The 6000-nt window shown below is 40.5% G+C and overlaps 18 non-coding genes across 18 annotated transcripts; all 18 read right to left on the reverse strand.

The window, feature by feature from the left end:
* Positions 1–131: 131 nt before the first annotated feature.
* Positions 132–250, reverse strand: LOC136680946 (5S ribosomal RNA). The gene has a single exon (XR_010797541.1). It is a non-coding gene; the product is annotated as a 5S ribosomal RNA (ribosomal RNA).
* Positions 251–456: 206 nt separating this feature from the next.
* Positions 457–575, reverse strand: LOC136680947 (5S ribosomal RNA). The gene has a single exon (XR_010797542.1). It is a non-coding gene; the product is annotated as a 5S ribosomal RNA (ribosomal RNA).
* Positions 576–781: 206 nt separating this feature from the next.
* Positions 782–900, reverse strand: LOC136680948 (5S ribosomal RNA). Its single transcript, XR_010797543.1, has one exon. It is a non-coding gene; the product is annotated as a 5S ribosomal RNA (ribosomal RNA).
* Positions 901–1107: 207 nt separating this feature from the next.
* LOC136680949 (5S ribosomal RNA) lies at positions 1108–1226 on the reverse strand. The gene has a single exon (XR_010797544.1). It is a non-coding gene; the product is annotated as a 5S ribosomal RNA (ribosomal RNA).
* Positions 1227–1432: 206 nt separating this feature from the next.
* On the reverse strand, positions 1433–1551 carry LOC136680225 (5S ribosomal RNA). Its single transcript, XR_010796883.1, has one exon. It is a non-coding gene; the product is annotated as a 5S ribosomal RNA (ribosomal RNA).
* Positions 1552–1757: 206 nt separating this feature from the next.
* Positions 1758–1876, reverse strand: LOC136680320 (5S ribosomal RNA). Its single transcript, XR_010796973.1, has one exon. It is a non-coding gene; the product is annotated as a 5S ribosomal RNA (ribosomal RNA).
* A 206-nt stretch (positions 1877–2082) lies between these two features.
* Positions 2083–2201, reverse strand: LOC136680226 (5S ribosomal RNA). Its single transcript, XR_010796884.1, has one exon. It is a non-coding gene; the product is annotated as a 5S ribosomal RNA (ribosomal RNA).
* Positions 2202–2407: 206 nt separating this feature from the next.
* Positions 2408–2526, reverse strand: LOC136680227 (5S ribosomal RNA). The gene has a single exon (XR_010796885.1). It is a non-coding gene; the product is annotated as a 5S ribosomal RNA (ribosomal RNA).
* A 206-nt stretch (positions 2527–2732) lies between these two features.
* LOC136680228 (5S ribosomal RNA) lies at positions 2733–2851 on the reverse strand. The gene has a single exon (XR_010796886.1). It is a non-coding gene; the product is annotated as a 5S ribosomal RNA (ribosomal RNA).
* A 206-nt stretch (positions 2852–3057) lies between these two features.
* LOC136680229 (5S ribosomal RNA) lies at positions 3058–3176 on the reverse strand. The gene has a single exon (XR_010796887.1). It is a non-coding gene; the product is annotated as a 5S ribosomal RNA (ribosomal RNA).
* A 206-nt stretch (positions 3177–3382) lies between these two features.
* LOC136680231 (5S ribosomal RNA) lies at positions 3383–3501 on the reverse strand. Its single transcript, XR_010796889.1, has one exon. It is a non-coding gene; the product is annotated as a 5S ribosomal RNA (ribosomal RNA).
* Positions 3502–3707: 206 nt separating this feature from the next.
* LOC136680232 (5S ribosomal RNA) lies at positions 3708–3826 on the reverse strand. Its single transcript, XR_010796890.1, has one exon. It is a non-coding gene; the product is annotated as a 5S ribosomal RNA (ribosomal RNA).
* A 222-nt stretch (positions 3827–4048) lies between these two features.
* Positions 4049–4167, reverse strand: LOC136680233 (5S ribosomal RNA). Its single transcript, XR_010796891.1, has one exon. It is a non-coding gene; the product is annotated as a 5S ribosomal RNA (ribosomal RNA).
* Positions 4168–4374: 207 nt separating this feature from the next.
* Positions 4375–4493, reverse strand: LOC136680234 (5S ribosomal RNA). The gene has a single exon (XR_010796892.1). It is a non-coding gene; the product is annotated as a 5S ribosomal RNA (ribosomal RNA).
* A 206-nt stretch (positions 4494–4699) lies between these two features.
* LOC136680235 (5S ribosomal RNA) lies at positions 4700–4818 on the reverse strand. Its single transcript, XR_010796893.1, has one exon. It is a non-coding gene; the product is annotated as a 5S ribosomal RNA (ribosomal RNA).
* A 222-nt stretch (positions 4819–5040) lies between these two features.
* LOC136680236 (5S ribosomal RNA) lies at positions 5041–5159 on the reverse strand. The gene has a single exon (XR_010796894.1). It is a non-coding gene; the product is annotated as a 5S ribosomal RNA (ribosomal RNA).
* A 206-nt stretch (positions 5160–5365) lies between these two features.
* LOC136680237 (5S ribosomal RNA) lies at positions 5366–5484 on the reverse strand. The gene has a single exon (XR_010796895.1). It is a non-coding gene; the product is annotated as a 5S ribosomal RNA (ribosomal RNA).
* A 206-nt stretch (positions 5485–5690) lies between these two features.
* On the reverse strand, positions 5691–5809 carry LOC136680238 (5S ribosomal RNA). The gene has a single exon (XR_010796896.1). It is a non-coding gene; the product is annotated as a 5S ribosomal RNA (ribosomal RNA).
* Positions 5810–6000: the final 191 nt, after the last annotated feature.

Here is a 6000-nt window from a genome sequence, read left to right on the forward strand (position 1 = left end):
GGTAGACCACCTGACACCTCAAATGAAAATGATTGGCTTTCCAGTTCTTTTTTTTTTTTTTGTAGTTTTCTTCTTCTCTTGTGTTTAAATGACTGTGGTTACTGTCTTTATAATAGAAGCTTAAGCTAAAAAGCTTACAGCACCTAGTATTCCCAGGCAGTCTCCCATCCAAGTACTAACTAGGCCCAACTCTTCTTCGCTTCCGAGATCAGACGGGATCGGGCTTTCAAGGAGTGGTATGGCCGTAAGCGATCACTGCTGGCTGTAGAAGACTATTTCTATATACTCTTCTAAGAGTAATACTTGTTTTAGATCTGCCTGTAAACGGTAGACCACCTGACACCTCAAATGAAAATGATTGGCTTTCCAGTTCGTTTTTTTTTTTTGTAGTTTTCTTCTTCTCTTGTGTTTAAATGACTGTGGTTACTGTCTTTATAATAGAAGCTTAAGCTAAAAAGCTTACAGCACCTAGTATTCCCAGGCAGTCTCCCATCCAAGTACTAACTAGGCCCAACTCTTCTTCGCTTCCGAGATCAGACGGGATCGGGCTTTCAAGGAGTGGTATGGCCGTAAGCGATCACTGCTGGCTGTAGAAGACTATTTCTATATACTCTTCTAAGAGTAATACTTGTTTTAGATCTGCCTGTAAACGGTAGACCACCTGACACCTCAAATGAAAATGATTGGCTTTCCAGTTCGTTTTTTTTTTTTGTAGTTTTCTTCTTCTCTTGTGTTTAAATGACTGTGGTTACTGTCTTTATAATAGAAGCTTAAGCTAAAAAGCTTACAGCACCTAGTATTCCCAGGCAGTCTCCCATCCAAGTACTAACTAGGCCCAACTCTTCTTCGCTTCCGAGATCAGACGGGATCGGGCTTTCAAGGAGTGGTATGGCCGTAAGCGATCACTGCTGGCTGTAGAAGACTATTTCTATATACTCTTCTAAGAGTAATACTTGTTTTAGATCTGCCTGTAAACGGTAGACCACCTGACACCTCAAATGAAAATGATTGGCTTTCCAGTTCTTTTTTTTTTTTTTGTAGTTTTCTTCTTCTCTTGTGTTTAAATGACTGTGGTTACTGTCTTTATAATAGAAGCTTAAGCTAAAAAGCTTACAGCACCTAGTATTCCCAGGCAGTCTCCCATCCAAGTACTAACTAGGCCCAACTCTTCTTCGCTTCCGAGATCAGACGGGATCGGGCTTTCAAGGAGTGGTATGGCCGTAAGCGATCACTGCTGGCTGTAGAAGACTATTTCTATATACTCTTCTAAGAGTAATACTTGTTTTAGATCTGCCTGTAAACGGTAGACCACCTGACACCTCAAATGAAAATGATTGGCTTTCCAGTTCGTTTTTTTTTTTTGTAGTTTTCTTCTTCTCTTGTGTTTAAATGACTGTGGTTACTGTCTTTATAATAGAAGCTTAAGCTAAAAAGCTTACAGCACCTAGTATTCCCAGGCAGTCTCCCATCCAAGTACTAACTAGGCCCAACTCTTCTTCGCTTCCGAGATCAGACGGGATCGGGCTTTCAAGGAGTGGTATGGCCGTAAGCGATCACTGCTGGCTGTAGAAGACTATTTCTATATACTCTTCTAAGAGTAATACTTGTTTTAGATCTGCCTGTAAACGGTAGACCACCTGACACCTCAAATGAAAATGATTGGCTTTCCAGTTCGTTTTTTTTTTTTGTAGTTTTCTTCTTCTCTTGTGTTTAAATGACTGTGGTTACTGTCTTTATAATAGAAGCTTAAGCTAAAAAGCTTACAGCACCTAATATTCCCAGGCAGTCTCCCATCCAAGTACTAACTAGGCCCAACTCTTCTTCGCTTCCGAGATCAGACGGGATCGGGCTTTCAAGGAGTGGTATGGCCGTAAGCGATCACTGCTGGCTGTAGAAGACTATTTCTATATACTCTTCTAAGAGTAATACTTGTTTTAGATCTGCCTGTAAACGGTAGACCACCTGACACCTCAAATGAAAATGATTGGCTTTCCAGTTCGTTTTTTTTTTTTGTAGTTTTCTTCTTCTCTTGTGTTTAAATGACTGTGGTTACTGTCTTTATAATAGAAGCTTAAGCTAAAAAGCTTACAGCACCTAGTATTCCCAGGCAGTCTCCCATCCAAGTACTAACTAGGCCCAACTCTTCTTCGCTTCCGAGATCAGACGGGATCGGGCTTTCAAGGAGTGGTATGGCCGTAAGCGATCACTGCTGGCTGTAGAAGACTATTTCTATATACTCTTCTAAGAGTAATACTTGTTTTAGATCTGCCTGTAAACGGTAGACCACCTGACACCTCAAATGAAAATGATTGGCTTTCCAGTTCGTTTTTTTTTTTTGTAGTTTTCTTCTTCTCTTGTGTTTAAATGACTGTGGTTACTGTCTTTATAATAGAAGCTTAAGCTAAAAAGCTTACAGCACCTAGTATTCCCAGGCAGTCTCCCATCCAAGTACTAACTAGGCCCAACTCTTCTTCGCTTCCGAGATCAGACGGGATCGGGCTTTCAAGGAGTGGTATGGCCGTAAGCGATCACTGCTGGCTGTAGAAGACTATTTCTATATACTCTTCTAAGAGTAATACTTGTTTTAGATCTGCCTGTAAACGGTAGACCACCTGACACCTCAAATGAAAATGATTGGCTTTCCAGTTCGTTTTTTTTTTTTGTAGTTTTCTTCTTCTCTTGTGTTTAAATGACTGTGGTTACTGTCTTTATAATAGAAGCTTAAGCTAAAAAGCTTACAGCACCTAGTATTCCCAGGCAGTCTCCCATCCAAGTACTAACTAGGCCCAACTCTTCTTCGCTTCCGAGATCAGACGGGATCGGGCTTTCAAGGAGTGGTATGGCCGTAAGCGATCACTGCTGGCTGTAGAAGACTATTTCTATATACTCTTCTAAGAGTAATACTTGTTTTAGATCTGCCTGTAAACGGTAGACCACCTGACACCTCAAATGAAAATGATTGGCTTTCCAGTTCGTTTTTTTTTTTTGTAGTTTTCTTCTTCTCTTGTGTTTAAATGACTGTGGTTACTGTCTTTATAATAGAAGCTTAAGCTAAAAAGCTTACAGCACCTAGTATTCCCAGGCAGTCTCCCATCCAAGTACTAACTAGGCCCAACTCTTCTTCGCTTCCGAGATCAGACGGGATCGGGCTTTCAAGGAGTGGTATGGCCGTAAGCGATCACTGCTGGCTGTAGAAGACTATTTCTATATACTCTTCTAAGAGTAATACTTGTTTTAGATCTGCCTGTAAACGGTAGACCACCTGACACCTCAAATGAAAATGATTGGCTTTCCAGTTCGTTTTTTTTTTTTGTAGTTTTCTTCTTCTCTTGTGTTTAAATGACTGTGGTTACTGTCTTTATAATAGAAGCTTAAGCTAAAAAGCTTACAGCACCTAGTATTCCCAGGCAGTCTCCCATCCAAGTACTAACTAGGCCCAACTCTTCTTCGCTTCCGAGATCAGACGGGATCGGGCTTTCAAGGAGTGGTATGGCCGTAAGCGATCACTGCTGGCTGTAGAAGACTATTTCTATATACTCTTCTAAGAGTAATACTTGTTTTAGATCTGCCTGTAAACGGTAGACCACCTGACACCTCAAATGAAAATGATTGGCTTTCCAGTTCGTTTTTTTTTTTTGTAGTTTTCTTCTTCTCTTGTGTTTAAATGACTGTGGTTACTGTCTTTATAATAGAAGCTTAAGCTAAAAAGCTTACAGCACCTAGTATTCCCAGGCAGTCTCCCATCCAAGTACTAACTAGGCCCAACTCTTCTTCGCTTCCGAGATCAGACGGGATCGGGCTTTCAAGGAGTGGTATGGCCGTAAGCGATCACTGCTGGCTGTAGAAGACTATTTCTATATACTCTTCTAAGAGTAATACTTGTTTTAGATCTGCCTGTAAACGGTAGACCACCTGACACCTCAAATGAAAATGATTGGCTTTCCAGTTCGTTTTTTTTTTTTTGTTGTTTTTTTTTTTTAAGTTTTCTTCTTCTCTTGTGTTTAAATGACTGTGGTTACTGCCTTTATAATAGAAACTTTAGCTAAAAAGCTTACAGCACCTAGTATTCCCAGGCAGTCTCCCATCCAAGTACTAACTAGGCCCAACTCTTCTTCGCTTCCGAGATCAGACGGGATCGGGCTTTCAAGGAGTGGTATGGCCGTAAGCGATCACTGCTGGCTGTAGAAGACTATTTCTATATACTCTTCTAAGAGTAATACTTGTTTTAGATCTGCCTGTAAACGGTAGACCACCTGACACCTCAAATGAAAATTATTGGCTTTCCAGTTCTTTTTTTTTTTTTTGTAGTTTTCTTCTTCTCTTGTGTTTAAATGACTGTGGTTACTGTCTTTATAATAGAAGCTTAAGCTAAAAAGCTTACAGCACCTAGTATTCCCAGGCAGTCTCCCATCCAAGTACTAACTAGGCCCAACTCTTCTTCGCTTCCGAGATCAGACGGGATCGGGCTTTCAAGGAGTGGTATGGCCGTAAGCGATCACTGCTGGCTGTAGAAGACTATTTCTATATACTCTTCTAAGAGTAATACTTGTTTTAGATCTGCCTGTAAACGGTAGACCACCTGACACCTCAAATGAAAATGATTGGCTTTCCAGTTCGTTTTTTTTTTTTGTAGTTTTCTTCTTCTCTTGTGTTTAAATGACTGTGGTTACTGTCTTTATAATAGAAGCTTAAGCTAAAAAGCTTACAGCACCTAGTATTCCCAGGCAGTCTCCCATCCAAGTACTAACTAGGCCCAACTCTTCTTCGCTTCCGAGATCAGACGGGATCGGGCTTTCAAGGAGTGGTATGGCCGTAAGCGATCACTGCTGGCTGTAGAAGACTATTTCTATATACTCTTCTAAGAGTAATACTTGTTTTAGATCTGCCTGTAAACGGTAGACCACCTGACACCTCAAATGAAAATGATTGGCTTTCCAGTTCGTTTTTTTTTTTTTGTTGTTTTTTTTTTTTAAGTTTTCTTCTTCTCTTGTGTTTAAATGACTGTGGTTACTGCCTTTATAATAGAAACTTTAGCTAAAAAGCTTACAGCACCTAGTATTCCCAGGCAGTCTCCCATCCAAGTACTAACTAGGCCCAACTCTTCTTCGCTTCCGAGATCAGACGGGATCGGGCTTTCAAGGAGTGGTATGGCCGTAAGCGATCACTGCTGGCTGTAGAAGACTATTTCTATATACTCTTCTAAGAGTAATACTTGTTTTAGATCTGCCTGTAAATGGTAGACCACCTGACACCTCAAATGAAAATGATTGGCTTTCCAGTTCTTTTTTTTTTTTTGTAGTTTTCTTCTTCTCTTGTGTTTAAATGACTGTGGTTACTGTCTTTATAATAGAAGCTTAAGCTAAAAAGCTTACAGCACCTAGTATTCCCAGGCAGTCTCCCATCCAAGTACTAACTAGGCCCAACTCTTCTTCGCTTCCGAGATCAGACGGGATCGGGCTTTCAAGGAGTGGTATGGCCGTAAGCGATCACTGCTGGCTGTAGAAGACTATTTCTATATACTCTTCTAAGAGTAATACTTGTTTTAGATCTGCCTGTAAACGGTAGACCACCTGACACCTCAAATGAAAATGATTGGCTTTCCAGTTCGTTTTTTTTTTTTGTAGTTTTCTTCTTCTCTTGTGTTTAAATGACTGTGGTTACTGTCTTTATAATAGAAGCTTAAGCTAAAAAGCTTACAGCACCTAGTATTCCCAGGCAGTCTCCCATCCAAGTACTAACTAGGCCCAACTCTTCTTCGCTTCCGAGATCAGACGGGATCGGGCTTTCAAGGAGTGGTATGGCCGTAAGCGATCACTGCTGGCTGTAGAAGACTATTTCTATATACTCTTCTAAGAGTAATACTTGTTTTAGATCTGCCTGTAAACGGTAGACCACCTGACACCTCAAATGAAAATGATTGGCTTTCCAGTTCGTTTTTTTTTTTTGTAGTTTTCTTCTTCTCTTGTGTTTAAATGACTGTGGTTACTGTCTTTATAATAA

The sequence above is a fragment of the Hoplias malabaricus genome, unplaced genomic scaffold (genome assembly GCF_029633855.1).
Source record: "Hoplias malabaricus isolate fHopMal1 unplaced genomic scaffold, fHopMal1.hap1 scaffold_67, whole genome shotgun sequence".
In the NCBI taxonomy this organism is placed as follows: Eukaryota; Metazoa; Chordata; class Actinopteri; order Characiformes; family Erythrinidae; genus Hoplias; species Hoplias malabaricus.